Here is a 17,345-nt window from a genome sequence, read left to right on the forward strand (position 1 = left end):
TGTTGACACAGAACAAGCAACAGTTCATTTGCAACTCCCTAAATGAAGCTAAATTATCCTGAATAAATTAAACATTAAAACAGCATCTGAGCAGACCCAGTCTCCTGATAGAGTTTAGTCCTGCTTGGAAATGCAGATGTTCAGCCTAATGGCTTCTTCAAAGGTAATCAATGTCAGCCCCTGCCCACCCTCACAATTTCTTATCTGTAAGACTTATCCAAGCCTATTTTTCCCCCCTGGTTTTTCCATGACTTTCAAGATATTATTTCCTGCAGGCAGTTGGATTGTTGGAGTATTTCCCACTCAGAGCATGCTCACAAGTGGAATACCACCAGTGGGTCTCATCACAGAGCAGCATGGCAACTCAGCCCTGGACTGATGAAAACAGGCAAGTGCTTAGATTGAAGAGTTGTTTGACATTGTGCAGTTAATGTTTCTTCCTTATGATAATTAATGATTCTTGAAGGCAGGGGGGAAGCAAGGGATGGGCAGTCCAGGGTGCTGCTGGCCAGGGAGAGGAGTAGGCAGGGGAACACATCGCTGGCTCCTCTCCACAGGAAAAGCAGTGGATATCTGCGGGAAGTCAAAAAATGTTACCCAACACTGAAACTGAAATCTAGAGCCACTTTAGCAACCTAAGGAAATTTGTGATTTTGCCTCGGGTAGGAAGGATCACTGGGTAATACACAGCTGTCAGTAGGTGCCAAGTGGCCAAATCTGGCAGCGGAGACAGTGCTTAAATCAGAGCTGGATTTGCCTGCTTGTTCTGCTTTATTTGTGCCCTTCCCTGACTTTTCCCCCTGTTGAGGTTGTAATTTCTGTCAAAAGGTAACTGCAGAGCTCCGCATTTAAATCCCATGTAATTACAGTCCTCGGGAACTCGGTCATGCCCTGCATCAGCCATCATCCCTGTCCCGGCAGCAGCAGATTGAAGAGCTGTCACAGAAAGCAGGGAAGGGGGGTCCTGTTCCCCTCAGAGGCCTCTCTTGTCCCCCCTATTGGCATTTTCAGAGCTCTGACTCGAGGTTCTCTGCCACAGGGACAACTCCTTCCCCAGCATCCCCTCCTGGGGCAGGGAGGGACGGGAGAGCCACCTTCAAAGCAGCTGTGACTCAGCCCGGGTTCGGGGCTCTTTGTGCGCTCGGAGGAGGATGAGTCACGGGAGGCAGAGCTCAGCTGGCAGGAATCAGCTGATGGCCCCGCAAGCCGGCTCAGCTGGGCTGATTCACGCTGGTGGAGGGTCCTACCCACAGCCATCCCTCCCACCCACCTCCCTGCTGTGCTGGGTAAACACCAGCAGTATGGGGCAGATGATCTGAAGTACAAGTATCAAGGCAATTGTGATGGAGGTAAACGGGGAAAACAAAACAAAACAAAACAAAACAAAACAAAACCCAAAGGTCTTCCCGTTCCATTTAAAGATTTAGGAAAATCGGTTTTCTATTAAGAGTTCTTAGTGTACCCCAATAGGATGCCTGGTGTCCTCTTTGGCCAGCTGTGTGCTAAGAGTGGGCTTGGGAGGGCTTGCAGCAAGTTTCTTCTGTTCTTTGGTTCAAAACATCTTGCATTAGAGGAAGAAAACGCTACCTATAAAACTTATTTTCTTTATAAGGATGAGGGTGGCAGTCAGAATGCAGAGAAAACCAAGTAAAAAACAGTATTCCTGGCAGCAGTTTTGGGGAAGATTCCTGCTTTTATTTGTTTTATCCGTTTGTCACTGTTGCTTTCCATTTTCTTCAATGTGTTTAGTCCACACTCTTCTCAGCTTTCCTTGCTCTTTCAGCTGGATTCTGTGTTTTCCTTCTCATCCTCTAACTCACATCAATTTGCTGCGTCCCATGGATAATGCAGCTCAGATTCGATAATCCTCTCCTGGAGAAATTGCTTCTGATAGGCTGGAGACCCGACCGAACTAAAGACACCTACAGAGAGGTGTATTTTCCTCTGGGCTTATGGCACCTCCCTGTACTGGAGATGGGCTGTGACTCAGAAGGCAGCTCTTAGATGAGCTACCACCACTTAAAAATGCTTTCCTCCCCCATTTAATTAATATAGAAGCAGAATTTCCTTTTTCCTTTGTGTCAGGTTGGTTGTCAAATGTGGTGTTCGGTGCTGATGGGAAACAGTCTCAGTCCTGCTGCCCTCCTGAACTGAAAAAAAAGATTCTTACATGAAGGAAATACAAGGACAGAGTGGAACCATTGAAAAATATCAGTATGGATTCAACAGGTTGCAACTGTCTTTTAATACGGGATACAAAATGTCTTCATATATATCTTCTACTAGTGGTAACTCTTGTCACCCATCTACCCAAAGAATCTTTTCTAAAAACTATGTTATTACAGAGCAGACTGCAAAAGGGCACCTCTTTAAATCAGAATAGGCCACTTTGTCATGGTGATAAGCATTCCTGTTTGGTTGTGTGGACAGTAGATGTGCACCAACCCAAACTTTTTCACAGAACAATACTAAAGATGGAAAATAATGTTTCAGATGAGATACGAATTTCAGCTGTTACTCAGGTTTTCGTTGACGACTTTTTTTGGTAACCACAGAAGACCTCACAAAAGAATATTGCAAGCACAACTGTTGGCTTTTTGAACGAGGACAGAAGTTTAAAATACATGGCAGAGAATGAATAAAAACAAACCAAGGGTGGTCCTGCTGTCACGTGTCCATTGCACACCAGAGAGAGCCCATGGCAAATGCAGAACTTTGCTGGCAGAGTGCTCTTGTCGGGTCTGGACATTCTTGTCCAAAGCTCAGAAAAATCAAGCAGCCTGTATTGAGTTCCTTGACCTTGGGGTTAGGCAGGATGTAAAATAAGGAAGACATGGACAGCGATAACTTGTTTTGAAAAAGTTATGCAAATTCTGTTAAAATAGACAATTTAAAATATTAGTTCTGGCAGAGAGATTGTTGGAGTTTCAGTCAAGGGGAGCAAATATTCAATAAATTAAAAAGTCAGGAGCTGGCTCTGTAACAATTGCTTTGTAAGCAAATGTTGGCTTTTTGTGGTCGGTGTGAAATGGGCTGGGGAAGGGATCCAGCTCTTTCTCTGGGTAGACATTGCCATCATCAAATCTATCTGAAAAAATGGCTCAAGTTTGCTGTTTTGTTGGCACTCGGGAACCTCACAAAGATTTACCAACCCTTTTTATAATTTTCTTTAGAGATGGGGGTTTTCCAGGAAGAGAGTTGTGGTTCATTTGTAAATGTAGGAGAAAAACTGAGCAGAGCCCAGAGCCCCTTCCATGCCAGTCCAGCACCATCATGAGCAAGAGTTAACTTGTATTTTTTAAAATTAAAAGTCATGTCTAGTCACTTAATGCTTTCAAGGCAAACTCTAGAGTATATATTTTGGTATTTATCTGGTAAATCTGCAGTGCTATTATTCACCATGGCTTTGTCTCCTCAGGAAAAAGGAGATTTTAGACTACCCAGGAGGAGCTGGCAAAGAGAAATCAGTTTTTGGCAGTGCAAATCCTTAATAGCAAGGAGAAATTTATAAAATTAAAAAAATAAAAGATGGCTAGACAGTGGTAATTTCTTCTTTATGGAAAGGCAGTGTTGTTTTGGTTTTAATTCTCCTCCCAATTTCAACATTTCCAGAATATTGAACAGTTTCTTTTATTTTCTTAAAACTAATGGTATTCCTGGTTTCCCACCTGGGTACCCAGTGGATGAGCTAAAAGGAGAGCTCTAAACAGTGAGGGTGAGGTATATCCTAGAAATGTGTGAAGTGCTTTTTGGGCATGCAAAATCATGACCTGGATCTGGATGCATGTTTTCCACTGCCTCAGTGGAGGCTGATCCATGGAAGTAATGTGATTCAGATGGATTAAACTTCAGCCAAAGAGTGAGCAGAAATGAAGGAAAAAGAAACAATAAGTACAGATTGGAATGAAAAATATGAACTTCTGGGTTTGGGTTTGTTTATTCAATTATCACAGTGATGGATGAATCCGATAAAGTGACATTTTGACATCTGTGCTTGCTTTTTCCCCCAGAGTGAACATACCTGTTCCCTGCCTGCAGCTGCCAAGGAGCTCCAGGCCTTCTCCAGTAGTCAAAGCAATCAGAGCTTTCATTCCATCAAGATGAGCCAGGAAAAAGTGATTGGCCAAAACTTTGCCCTGGGGATGGCACCACACTTCTGAGGTCTGAACCTGACCCCAGACCTTCAGGTCTGTGCCACCATCTTCATAATGACCCACTTTCATGATGAGCTTTTTACTTAGGGGGCTTTGGAGATGATCTCAGGAATGCTTGTGGAGGGATACTGATACACTGAGGTCCTCTGGCCCTTAAAACAGCTACAAGAAAAGCAAATTAGACATTAAAAGTTTTACTTCTCTTTTCAAATTATTGAGATGACATTGGAGTGGGAGGCATTAGTCTTACACTGCTGAAGAACATCTAATTTGATTAGTCCCTGCTCTGCTTTTTTTTTTCCTCAGAAAATATCTATTTCTCTTGCAGAAACATTTTATTTGCAGTGTGTAATAGCAGAGCAGTGGGATGTGCTCTGTCCCCATTTTCAGTTTTTCTATTATGGAGAAAAACTTTGTTGCTTTTACTTGTCTGGATATTTAGCATTCACCTTCCCCTGTGATTTTTGCCAGCTGAACATTTCTCATTTCTCTGTTTTTCAGCAGAACATTTCTCATTTTACACAGGCAGATAGTGATAGGACAAAGGGGAATGGTTTTAAACTGAAAGAGGAGAGATTTAGCTTAAATGTTAGGAAGAAATTCTTTATTCAGAGGAGGGTGAGGCCCTGGCAGAGGTTTCTCAGAGAAGTTGAGGAGGGGCTGGGGAGACACTGGCATATCCCAGTCTGATTGCACAGCCTGCTGTGAATCCCCAAGTGGATTTACCCTGTTCCTTCCCAAAAGGTCAGGGAGAGTGGGAATCAAGACAAAGCCAGCTTGGTGGGAGTCTGCTCTGTTTAACTGTGGGAAGATGTGGAGGAGAAGAGCTCGTCCATCACTGCTCTCAAGAGCAAAATATAATGATACAAAATTTCTTCTGGAGATATTGCTATGCTGAGAACCCATCACTCACCCACAGTCTCTCCCTGCAGTTATTTTTCTTCTATGGAGTGCACAAAAAAAAACCAAAAAAAAACCAAACAAACAAAAAAAAAAAAAAAAAACAAAGAAAAAAAAAGGTCTTTCTTTTCTAATGCAATTGCTTTATTCCCACCCCGTCCAGTTGTTCAGTCCTGTGCTCAGAGAATCCCTCAGGTTGTCAGGGCTGTGCTGAGAGTCCCCTCTTGTAGGTGAAGGGGCCCTGCTGGGTAGCACTGGAGATGAAGTCTCGTATATAACCACAGGTTGGGAACAGGAGGGCTGCGTGATGTTTTTCCAGGATGACTTTGAGTAAAATGTCTATGTTCTTCTCATAATCTTCATAAAAGTAACAAAATGTAGAAGGACTGTAGGGCAGTGGAAACCAAGAAACATTTATGGAGTGGCTGGAAGCAAGGTAGAAGGTTTGCGGATGGGAAGCTACCATTGATACCTGAGTACTGGAAAGTGGCACAGGACTGGCACATGGCAGAAGACATTTTGCAAAACACTTTGCTGTCCTAATCACTCTCTCTGCAGTCTATTGGACTCCAGTCAGAGACACCTTTGGGGCATGGACTTAACATTTTGAAATAATAATACAAAGTTAGTGATAGCAAGAGTGTTGTCCGAAATAGCTACCACTTTCCTTTTGAGCTGTTAGGATGGACTATTTGACCGCTTTGCTGTTTTCTCCTGCAGTTATGTTTTTTCCTGACAGTTCAGTTATTTATTTCCTATATTTCTCTTTTTCTATTTTACATTGTAAAAGACCTGACTGATTTCAATTCAGAATATTCCAGGCCTTGCAAGCTCTGATGATGCTTTGGAGGACCAGCCTGCACCAGCCCCTGGCCCACTTGGTGCACACACAAAGCTGTTGTTGAGTGCTTGTAACAACACCATTCTGTGCTGTGCTAGGAGTGTTCTGGAGGTTGGTAAAATAGCTCCGAGTTTCTGTGAGAGGAATGAAGAACTCGAAAGCATTTTAAACAGCAAAGGAGGAGAGAATGAACCTTTTCCTTGTAACTAACAACCTCGACATGGGGTCAGGAATTACTACTCATGGTTCACCCAGCCCACTCTTCCATAATGTCTTTTCCTCTTTTTTCCCCTCTAAGTTTGAAAAGAGCTAGGTGTAGATGAGATTCTTGTTTTAATGCTGAAGTTGCAGCACACACTGTGTGATCCTGCGGTGGTGCCTGGGGGTGAGGGATTGAACTGCTTCTCTTCATGGCATGGAGCTGCCATTGCTGCTGAGAATGCGTGGGGAAACAGCATGTCAGCTTTGGAAAATTGGGGTATTGGGCTCCTTGGATTACCACGGATATTTCCCTGTCTCCATATTCTGTGCTGCTGGCCACCTTTTACATTTTCTTTTGTCAGCCTTCCCAGCCCCTATGGGATGTGCAGTGCAGTGCCATGCACAAGGCACATCCCACGGGCTGTGTGGGAGGGCAGTGAACACATGTGAGGCCATGGATGAGCATTTAGTGCATCTGCACACAATTTCCAACTTCTCTGCTCTGGCTGCTGCAGCCATGTTTCCAGGTTAAATATCTACAGGAACTGGGAAACAGCTCAGTATCCAAGAAAAATTCAATTGACTGTACAGTAGCCTGGAAATTGTTCTTTGATCAAGTAGCACTTTCATATCACCATAAACAGTGTAGAAACAAAAACTAGGTTACAGGATGGCTTTTTTTCCCCATTGTTCTATTTAATATGATAGCCTTTCCCTGGGTGTGTAAGTGCTTCCTGCCTCTCTCTCCCTGAATGTGAAACACAGATGGTGCAGTACTGCCTGTATTACACAGACAATAAAATGAATTTACTTTTTTTTTTTTTAATTCATTGAAGCAATAGAGAAGAAAAAGCATCCTCAACATTTCTGAGACATCTTTAAGCCTAAGGTTTGGCCTGAAGAAAGGAAGGACTGGACAGAGAGGATAAGCACCAGAGGAACAGTGCTAAATGGAGGTTACAGTGCAGAACGCAGCTCAGGTTCCATATTTAGGGTTTCCCTTGGGTTTGTTGTGAGACTTCTGGACCAAGCAGCAAAAACTTTGAAATAATTGACTTGAATAAGGAGTGCTCCCTTGAAGAGGACAGTGGTGCCCTTGAGGGAGGGTGACTCCTGAGTCATGAGCACTAAGCTGGTGGTGAGCCCAAGAGTCCCCCTGGCTCTGGCTTTGGCTGCCCTTCCCCTCCTTTCAGAGCAGGTTCTCTCTGTTCAGACTCCAATATAAATTTCCATTGCAATATAAACAATACAAAACCATACTAAGGAAATTGAATATGGCATTAGCCATTCCCTAGGCAAGAGCCCTGCCTGAGGAGGAGGAGAAAAGCAGAGAAAGGCATCACACCATGGTTTCTGTGTAGTGCCAAGGCAGCCAAAGCCCAGACCTCCCTCACTGCTGCTCAGGGGCAGCAATATGTTCAGTACTGAGCATATTTCACAACACTGGTCTGTCAATAGTGTCAATCCCTCCTGTTCTCTTAGTAATTCCTCTCACTCTTATCCATTAGGGATTAAGTGAAGAAATACAGTAATGCGGTGGATTGTTCAAGGATTATCCAGGTTTTCCTATCAACTGTATCAGGAAGGCATTATAACTGGAAAACTCAAGTTCAAGCTTCAAAGATTAACCCAAAGAGTGTCAGGTTTTGCTAAGCTCAGGAGCCTTGGATTGTGTTTTACATTTGAGTTCACTGAGAGTTTTCCATGATAAAAGAGTGTGCAAACCCAGCAAGAAGTGTTGACTCAAGCTGGAGTTTGAGGCTACATTTTGCTCATGTTCAAGGACTCTGGGGTCTCATTTCCTGGTGCGGGAGGTCAGTCCTTGACATCATTCAGTTTTTAGAGATGTCCATGGCACTCCCCAGGCCTGGTGGTGATGGGATGGGTCATGGGATGAGAAGGGATCATGGTGCATCAGGATAGGTCAATGCTTCCCACAGGCAATTTTCACAAAACTTTTTGTCCTGCAGATTGAGAAAGTTAAGCATTATGGACACAAATCATCCTGTGCCAGCTGGCCAGTATGTGAGAGAATGCTCCCAAACCTATTTAAATTATTAGCAGAGATGTAGCCTCATGGAATTGATAGTTTTATTTCTGGGACTGAAACATCTTTCAAGATTTGGTCATTTGGAAGTGATGAATCTTTGTCTCAATAAGGGCTTCTGGATTTGACCCAAAGTAAATTAGTTCAGATGAGTCAAAAAGCCAAGAAAAAAAAAAAAGGTCAGAGGGCCCCATTCAAACCATAAGTTTTGTATGAAGAGTTATGAAGGCAACTTCTTTATTGCCTGTTTTTTTGGTGTTCCAGGGAATACTTTAGGAAGATACCATAGGAATAAAGGAAATATTTTTGTCAACAGAAAATCTTCAGATAGTCTTAAAAGGGTAATTCATTGAGGGTATGTTCTGCCTTGTGCAGAAACTGCTGACTGTTTTGTATGGAGCTTAAATTTGAAGACTTCATGTCTCGTAACTCTAATCACCTCTGAGTGTTAATGTATGTGAATTAGAGACAGGATTTAAATTATTATTGGGAATAAAATGTGTTCTTTCTGTTGAATCATAAAATTAGTTGCCTCTTGGGGAAAGCCCAGTTGAACTGTTGTTTACAGGGGGTTCTTTCATAATTGGGGCATTGATTGCTTTGGTTCAGATTAAATTTAAGAAAAAAAAAGGATAATATTTGTCATATGTTCAGGACCACTGTGTGCTGTTTTGTTTGCTGGCAGGGATGTTGCTTGCTGCAAGATAACACCAAGTTATCCCAGGGTTTCCTATCCACTGTTGCTTAACTTATAATGGATGATTCTTCCCAGGTAGGGAATGGCTTCCCCTACTAGGGAAGATGAGAGATTGTGTGATTCGAAAAATTGAATTTAAGCAAGACAACTGTTGTCCAGGCAGCCTAGAGGAAAGCAGGAACACACATAAACCAGAGGCATGAGAAGCAGGATCGCAAGAACAGACTGGCTGTGCCCAAGGGAAATGCCAAGGCAGAGTAAGAAAACATTGTTTTAACCCCCTGCCTCTGTTCTGTTTGTGTGGGTAAATGAGTCAGGTTTTGTATGCAAGATTGTATGCTGTCACTCCATTTTCTGAAATTAGAGAATCTATAGGGAAGAGTCAAAGCCAGTAAACGATCCTTAGGAAGATGCCTGCTTCATTTCACTCAAATGACCTTCACATCAGATTTTACCAGCTGGGCTATGACCATAACAATCAGTTGAAAGCTGAGTCACAGGTACTTGAATCACTCCATGAGTCATGTCTAACCCAAGATATTTGTGTGAAGATCCCTGGGGTTCCTGAACAGATGATTGGGGCAGGTGAGGTACATTGTCCTCATGACGTGCTTCCCTACCTTGCTGCTGGATGAGATCTCAGGCCAGGCAGGAGCTCTTCAGGCAGCTACCTCTTGTCATGTTATGATGTGAAGGCACCCTGAAGCTGGAGGACTTGGCAGTGTTAGATTTATGTTGGATTCAGTGATCCTAGAATTCCAGCCTAAGGGATTCTGTGAGTCTACATCACTCTTTGCCCAAGCAAAGATTAATCTGGTGGCAGGGCTGGGAGCAACCCTTGGGGCAAACTGAACTGAAAGCCCAAAGACCACCTAGGCAGTGATAAAGTACTGCTGAAGGACCACCAGGGTACAGGCACCTGCCCTTCCAAATTCTCTGACAATGGCACATTTTACAGCTGCTGCTCTCAGAAAGTTCCCAGCTGATCATACTTGTGATCTACAACAGTTCTGTTAATTCCTGCTTTTGGATCTGTGCCATAGCATCAGTGGGCAGTGATTAGGTGTAGCCTGGCAAGAGTGTGTGCCAACAGCATTAGTGGCTGCTGCTTGGCTACAGCAGGGAATGGAGAGTCCTCACAATGGGGTTTGGAACTTTATTCTAAAATTTAATGTCTAGAAAATAAATGGTTTACAATTTTAATCTCAATAAGTGCAAGCAGGTAATGTTTGTGTTGTAAAGATTGGTAAGGCTGAGCCCTCAAGTAGATGAATGTTTTAGGGACAACTAGAAAAGATTCAGAGCCCAGAGGTTGATTAATTTACCATCCAGAGCAGAGACCATCACTTCTGTGAGTGGGTCTGTGAGAATCCTGCACTCAAAGACTGTAGGAATATGTCATTTTGGTCATATCTACTGGTTGGAGCTGCTGGACATTTGCATAACACTGCTGTAGGAAAGTGAAAAGTTGTTAGAGCCTGCTCAGAGGATTTATGGATGAGCCACAGGTCCTACAGCAGTGAGGAAATGAACATCCTCATCATCCCCCAAATGCAGCATTGTGTCCCTTTCTGTCCATTTAGAAATCTTTTATGATTTCAGGTGGTCACCTGAGCCCATGGGCTGCCATCTTTCCACATGAGCCATTTGGTGCTAGATTTAGTCTGCAGCACTCAGAAAAAGGTGATTTCACCACAAAGAGTTCAGCCAGTGCAAACCCAAGGCCCTTGCAAGGAGCTGCTGAGCAGTCCCCTGGGCTACTCTGTGGTGTCAACTTATTAAAACTCCATGGTAGCACCTAAATCTGTTCCAAATAACCCCAAATCAACATTTTCTCAGATGAGTGAAGGGTGTTGGCTGGGCTTACAGCTTTGCTTTATAGGCACTGTCCTGTCTTCCAGTTCTTCATGTTTTTTTTTTTTTTAATCAAGAGTTAACCAGATTATTCAAAGGGTGGAGGAGACTTGCCAGGCACAACAGTACCGGTTTAATTTCCTTCTGTGTAATCACTTCTGTACTCATTTTACATTAAAAATTATTTACATTTCATCTTCTTGAAATCAAATGTATCTTTTGAGGACATGACAGGACAAATAAAAGAACACTGCAAGGGCACAATGATGTCACATATGGGCTTCATGAGCCATTTGCAATGGAAACATCTGAGAGAGCATTAGATTGGCTTTCCAGCAGCTAATTTGGATTTCCAAGGGTTAAACTGCACTTCCAGAGCCTGGTGTAGTTCCAGCTACAAGTCACTATCTTCTGCCTGTCGTCAGAGCAGGTTTTAATTGCAGTTTCATGTCATGCAAGGCTGGACATGGTGTGTAACACCAAATAATGGAACTTAGCTCATCTTTTGTAACTTAAGAAAAAAGCTCCTAGTTATAATGTCTGGCAAAAAAAGCTTGAAATGTGACTCAGTATGGTGGGTCTGTGTGGATTGTAGGGAGTGCAAATCTCACTTCTGAGAGGGTGAGCTGCTCTGCTCATCCCCATGAGAAACTCTTTTGAGACTCAGAGAAAATGATGAGGACATCCTTGTCTGCATTTAAATGTCTTTTCTTTTATCCACCTCTAGTCTGTGCAGAGGTGGCTGCTGGGGGGAGTCGAGGCTTGCCAAGGGTTAGGCAACATGCACTAAATTCCTGCTGAAGCTCTCAAAGTGGGCATGAAGAAGGCTGGAAGTCTGAACTGCTTCTGCTGTTAAAGTTGAAGTTGCCTCCTACATGGAGTGATTTAAGTCCTCACTCCTCCAAACTTCAGCTGTGGAGTAAATAAGTGGTGTAGTTCAGCACACAGCGAAGAACAACATTGAATTTAATACTCCCAATACTTTCAAACAAGAAAAAATTCCACAGAAGTCACTCAAGTTGTACATTAATTAGAAACAAATCTTTAAATACACCAATGACAGATTTAATTCAGGAGGAGGGAGTTTTTGCAGTTCAGTTTACTGGAAGCCATGCAAATATACAGTGGTGAGGGACGTAGTTTGACAGTGAAGCACCTTGAGATTCAGCTTTCTGGATGACCTCTCTTCACTGTTGCTGATGTGGAGGGGGTTACTGATGTGCAGGTTGTTTCATCCCTCTAACCAAAGTGCTTCTACCAGCTGGAGTCTCTGGTCCTCAGGACAGGGACAAACACCTGCTTCCAACCTCCCAGTACTTACCTGATGGCTGCAGCAGAAGCAACTCCCATGTGCAAAATGCCCTTTGTCTCCCAATGAAAGGCTGTTTTTTTTTTTTCCAGATCTGACTTTCCCTGCTCTTTTCTTTCTTTTGCTCCAACTCTAGAACTCCCAGAGTTGCTCCAATCCCCATCACCCTGCAGGAGATATTGAACCCTGTCTCTGCCTTCACCTGCAACAGGCTGGGGCATCTAGGAGCATCACAAGTGTAAAGATGGGAGAGAGTCTCTGGCAGTGCTAAGGGATGCCCCTTTAGCAAGACCCAGAATGCAAACCCTTTGGAGAAAGATGGGAATTTTTAGATGCATTGGTTTTGATCCTTGAGCTCTTGCACCTGGAGCTCAAATTTTGCAGCTTTGGGAAGAATGAGTTTTGCAGAGTCTCTGATAAGCTGGAGATCTGACACCTTGAAAGGCAGGGGTGGCAAATGCCATGTCCAGCTGAAATCACCTGGGAAGTAGGTGACCACCTTCAAATCCACCCCTCACCACCATTCAGCCCAGGACACCAGGGTTAAAGCTCTTACTTATCCAAAGCATTATGTCTTCTCTTGAAAACTGACTCTCCAGAAAATAAACCAGGCCATTCATCCCAACCTTCTGGCACGGTCTCCAAATGCAAATACCAGGTTGCACAGCCTGCTCTTCTCGGTATCGCATGCTCCAAACTGGGAGGCTTTTTGTGTGCAATGCCTCCTGCAGCTGGCATGTCCCCATTTTGTACTAGACAAACACTGACAGCTTTATTTCTTGTTTGTTCAGTCGCAAAGATCCTCAGCATCCTGGTTTGAATTGAGTATTGTGGTTCTTCACTAGCAGAAATGTAAATAACAAAGAAATCTCATGTATTTTAATTACCTGAAGGTGTCTGTTTTAATCTGGTAAATCCTCTTATGTGATAAAAGTAATGTTACTATGGGAACCCTATCTAACAGGAAAGGTAGCACCAGTCTGCCTGTAAATAATTAGGAAACTGATGAAGTGAAGTGATTTTTCAGTCACTTGGCACACTACTGGATTCACAGTGAAAGTTTAGACCTTTTGGTTTTGTTTTTATATGTATGAGTGAAAGAGGCAGAGATTTAACTGGGAGAAACCCATTCAGGGCGTCTTGGAAGGGTCAGCAAATGTTTCTTTCTCACATATATTCACCAAAATACAGCCCACCCCCACCAGCAGTGCATTTGCATACTGTGACACTCTCATCAGTGTTTATTAAGTGTTTTAACTCAGTAATGTGTGAATTCCTCTCTGGAGTGAGACACTCACTGAAATAATCCCTTAAAGGCAAATTCTCCCCAGTAAATTACTGGTGGTTCTCTGCACTGGTGCCCAAGAGCAGAACCAGCTCTGGGGGTCCCCTCTGTCTCCCCCAGCAGTGCTTGGTGTGGCACCAGCTCCTGCAGTAGTTTTGGCTGGAATGAGCAGGGAAAGGGTGTAGGAGTTGGACATGGTGCCCTTCATCTTTAACTCACCAAATCTCCTTGCTTTGTGCAGAGCCTCCAAGGACAGCAGTGCTGCCCACATGGATGAGTGCCTGCTGGTGGGTCCCTCAGGGGCAGGACAGGCATCCTGTGTCTCCATTGTCCCATCCCACGGTTAGCATTTGTGCCAGAGCTGTGCAGTAAAAGGGTTTATTCATTTACCAAGAGGATGTGCTGATAAGAGCCCTGTGATAACAGGCAATAAAGCAATAATGGCAATATGGTTCAATATATTAGAAAACTTTTCATGCTATGAAATAATTTTCTCTTTTCTTAGATTAAAAGGAATTGACTAATAGGATATTTCTTATTTTACTTTATGTAAGCACATAAAATTCATATTCTTGTGCCTCAAGGCCATGACTGAGGAAGAAGCTCCCATTATAAATTTGGAAGAGATATTGAGTTGCTGTAAAGTCTGGGATGCAAAGAAAAAGGGGAAAGATAAAATCTACCATTCATTAAATACTTCTACATTAATTAAATTAACTATATACTAAAGAGAACTCGTTTGCCACATAAATATAGGGTGATCACTGAAAAAACTTACAGACTTTTTTTCACAAACTGGTGAACTATACATAATCTACTCCTCATCCACAGATTATTGTGCAGTGGTGGGTGACATTTGTGTCTCATTGCATATCAGTGGTATGGTTTCCATGGATAATACTTCCATGAGAAACTGCAATTTTTTTTCAGGTAAATTTTTTTGTTTGCAAAGAAAAATGCTTCTAGAGGCAACCTTAATATATGTGCTGCATAAATACACTGTTTTTGCAAGTTATGATCATTCCAGTTAACACTGACAATGTGCTGACATTATTTGAATGGAATAATTTCCTTTAACACAGGGGAAAGTTTGTTATAGTTGAATAGGAAGGCTTGAACATATCCTAAAATCTTGGCTTCCAAGAATGTGACATTCAGAGGTTTTTTTAAGGACTTCCCAGTAGGAGCACCATGTGGACCAGTCTCAGGATAGGGTTTCAGCGATCTCATGGATTTTATCCAGCCTCACCAATTAGAAGATCATTTGGTAATAAACTGACTCTCAGAAATCATAATCAGCTTCATGGAAAATAATCCCACCAGCCCAGCAATTTCAGATTGAACCTGCCTCATTGCAAGAACATTAAGGACAATTAGCTGCTATTTGGGTTGTGCAGGTGGTCTCCAAATATTCTTGTCTGGGACAGAGATCTGGGCAGGAGAAGCAGCAAGACTGAAGGACATGGGCATAAAAATATTGCAAACCATGTTTTGTACTGCAGTATTAGGTTAAATTAAAGTCGTGTTCCTGACATAGCTCCAGCCCGGCCAGATATGAATCATTAGTACAAAACCAATTTCCTAATTATCCTTCCATTGCAGGGTAATGCAATGAGTTTTGTAAAGCTGTAATTTTACCCTGTTTTATTTCCATGTCCTCTATTTTCCCTAGAGATGTGCTCTGTTCTCCTCTGAGGTTATTTCTGACGTGATCTTTGGCAGCAGGAAAGGTGGTGGTGTGTGGATGAATTCATCCATTGTCAGCTGCTCTTTTAGATTCCCAGGAAATTTTTGCTGTGCAGGTGCTGGATGGTTTCTAGCAAAACAAATAATTTGTTTTAATGTTGAATTGGTCTTCATGGCAGATGATGGGAATATTTTTGTTGCTGACCTGGTGTATCATCTATTGATATTTTTAGGTGGTTTACATAAAACAGGTGTAAAAAACAGCAGAGAACCAGCAGAGGAGGTTCTTGAAAACCCTCTGTGTTAATAGACATTTCTATCAGTACCTGTAGATATTTGAGAGGTGATTTAGTGGAATTTGTGGAAAAATGCTGAAGCAGGAAAGTGTTGAAGGGGGAAGTTCTGTCACCCCTCACCTTCTGAAGGTGTGGATGTTCCTGTCCCGCACAAGGCTTCATCACATGGATTCAAAAACTCAATCTCTCTGTAGAAACAGGGAGGAACCTCAAACTTGAGTGATGTGGCATGACCAGTGGGTCTGTCTGTGAGAACTGCAGCCACAATGCCAGCAGATAACCTGTCCCTCGGTCCAGGCAGGGAAAGAAACCATTGCCACCATCCCGGGAGGGGAAGGATGGGAGAGTCCCCAGCTCCACTTAGTGGGCAAAGCACAAACAACATTTAACAGATCGGCAACCACAGCTGAAGCCAGCTGAGCAGTGTTTAATCCCTCCAGCTAAGCCATGAGTAGGAAAAAGCTTTCTTTGGCCTCGGAAGACCAGCCCTGGGCTCCTAGAGGAGGACCCATGGGAAGTGTCCCCACAATAACTCATCTGGGTTTTTCTTGGAGTTACAGAGGGATGGGGTGGATTGATTACCTTGCTGCTCAGGCAGATATTATTTGTTAGCCATGGTCAGATTTTTAAATTTTTGTTATTCAAAGCTGCTGTGAAATGTACTCACAAGGAGCACCAGGAAACATCTTCTGAAGGGAAGGCTACAGCCTGGCAGCAAGGACCAGCCTGCACAGCAGTGGCTCCTCTCCAAGGGGCAAGAAGGAGCTTTGTTGGTAGCTTTGGTTCTTCAGGCTTCAGGAGAGGCTGCATAGGGATTTGCAGAAGGGTCATCAGTGCCAGGGAAAAAGAAAAACCAGGATTTTAGTGCAATCATCCTTTCTGCTGATATCTGCAAAACATCTCAGTAGCTCTGTTGCTGGTTTAAGGGCAATTCATAAATCATTTCCATTGGTTAGACATCCACCCAAATCACTTGCTTCATTCTCTATTGCTTCTGCTTTTGGCATTTCATCAAAAAAAAGCCTTTTTAGGTTATATCTTAATTAAAAGCACTCCCTAGCCTGGCTGCAGCTCTCCCTGAAATGCAACAGCACTTCATGTGCTATTAGCCACCTCATGACCCCATCCTCTCCTGGTGGCCAGGTCCATTTAAGATGACAAATTAACACAAATCATATAAATGCAGCACAATTTTAGGGGCCAGTTGCCATGGCACATTGTCCTGTGCTCCACGGGGATTTTGGGGATGTTTCTTATATTCCCACAGGGATCTTTTTACTAAATAATCCCTTGAATCAGTAATAAAGACTCCTAGTCCCAGGATTTCACGTTTACTTGCAAGCAGGATGGCTCTCACATTATATAAAGTTTCATCTAAACAAGTGTTCTCTTGCTTTAAGTCAGGACCTGTCACACATTGAAGGAGCAGGGAACTAAAAGTGTTTTTAGCATTTGATTTCTTTTTTTTCTTATTTCTTTTTATGAAAAAGAGTTGCAGGAGAATCAGGAAAAATGGAAATGGTCCCCTGTGCATTTGGAAAGGATGCAAAAAGAGGATAATGCTGGGCGAGTTGGCATTCTACTGTAGATATCCAACCTTTATATACAGATGTATTTTTTTATTATTGCTTCTTGTGAAATTCAGGTTAAAGGTATTTCCAATCTACCACTGTTTACAAAAGTTGCTGGATTTTATTTTTCCCCATCCCCTCTGTACCTCTGCTTCCCTCACCCTGGGAAGCTGATGAGCACTTAGGTAGCTGTACAGCAGATATTGGATCCTCAGTATAATTTTCAGCAGTTAATTAGCAGCTCTGCTTCTCACATTAAAAAAATGGAAAGCTTTAATTAGACTCACAAAGGGACCTGAAAAACTAGCTGGCAAGTAGCTCCTCTGTGCCTGGGTAGGTGAGGGACTTGCTTGTAACCTCTGCAGCACTCAGAGAAAACAATTTTATTAAAGAAAACAAGAGAAGTAGATGAAAGAGGTTCTTATTCACCATCTGAAGTGTGTCTTCTCTACTTGGTGCCACACACTGGCTTGAAATGTAGTTTTAAATGTCATTATTCTATAC

The sequence above is a fragment of the Cinclus cinclus genome, chromosome 10 (assembly GCF_963662255.1).
Source record: "Cinclus cinclus chromosome 10, bCinCin1.1, whole genome shotgun sequence".
NCBI lineage: Eukaryota > Metazoa > Chordata > Aves > Passeriformes > Cinclidae > Cinclus > Cinclus cinclus.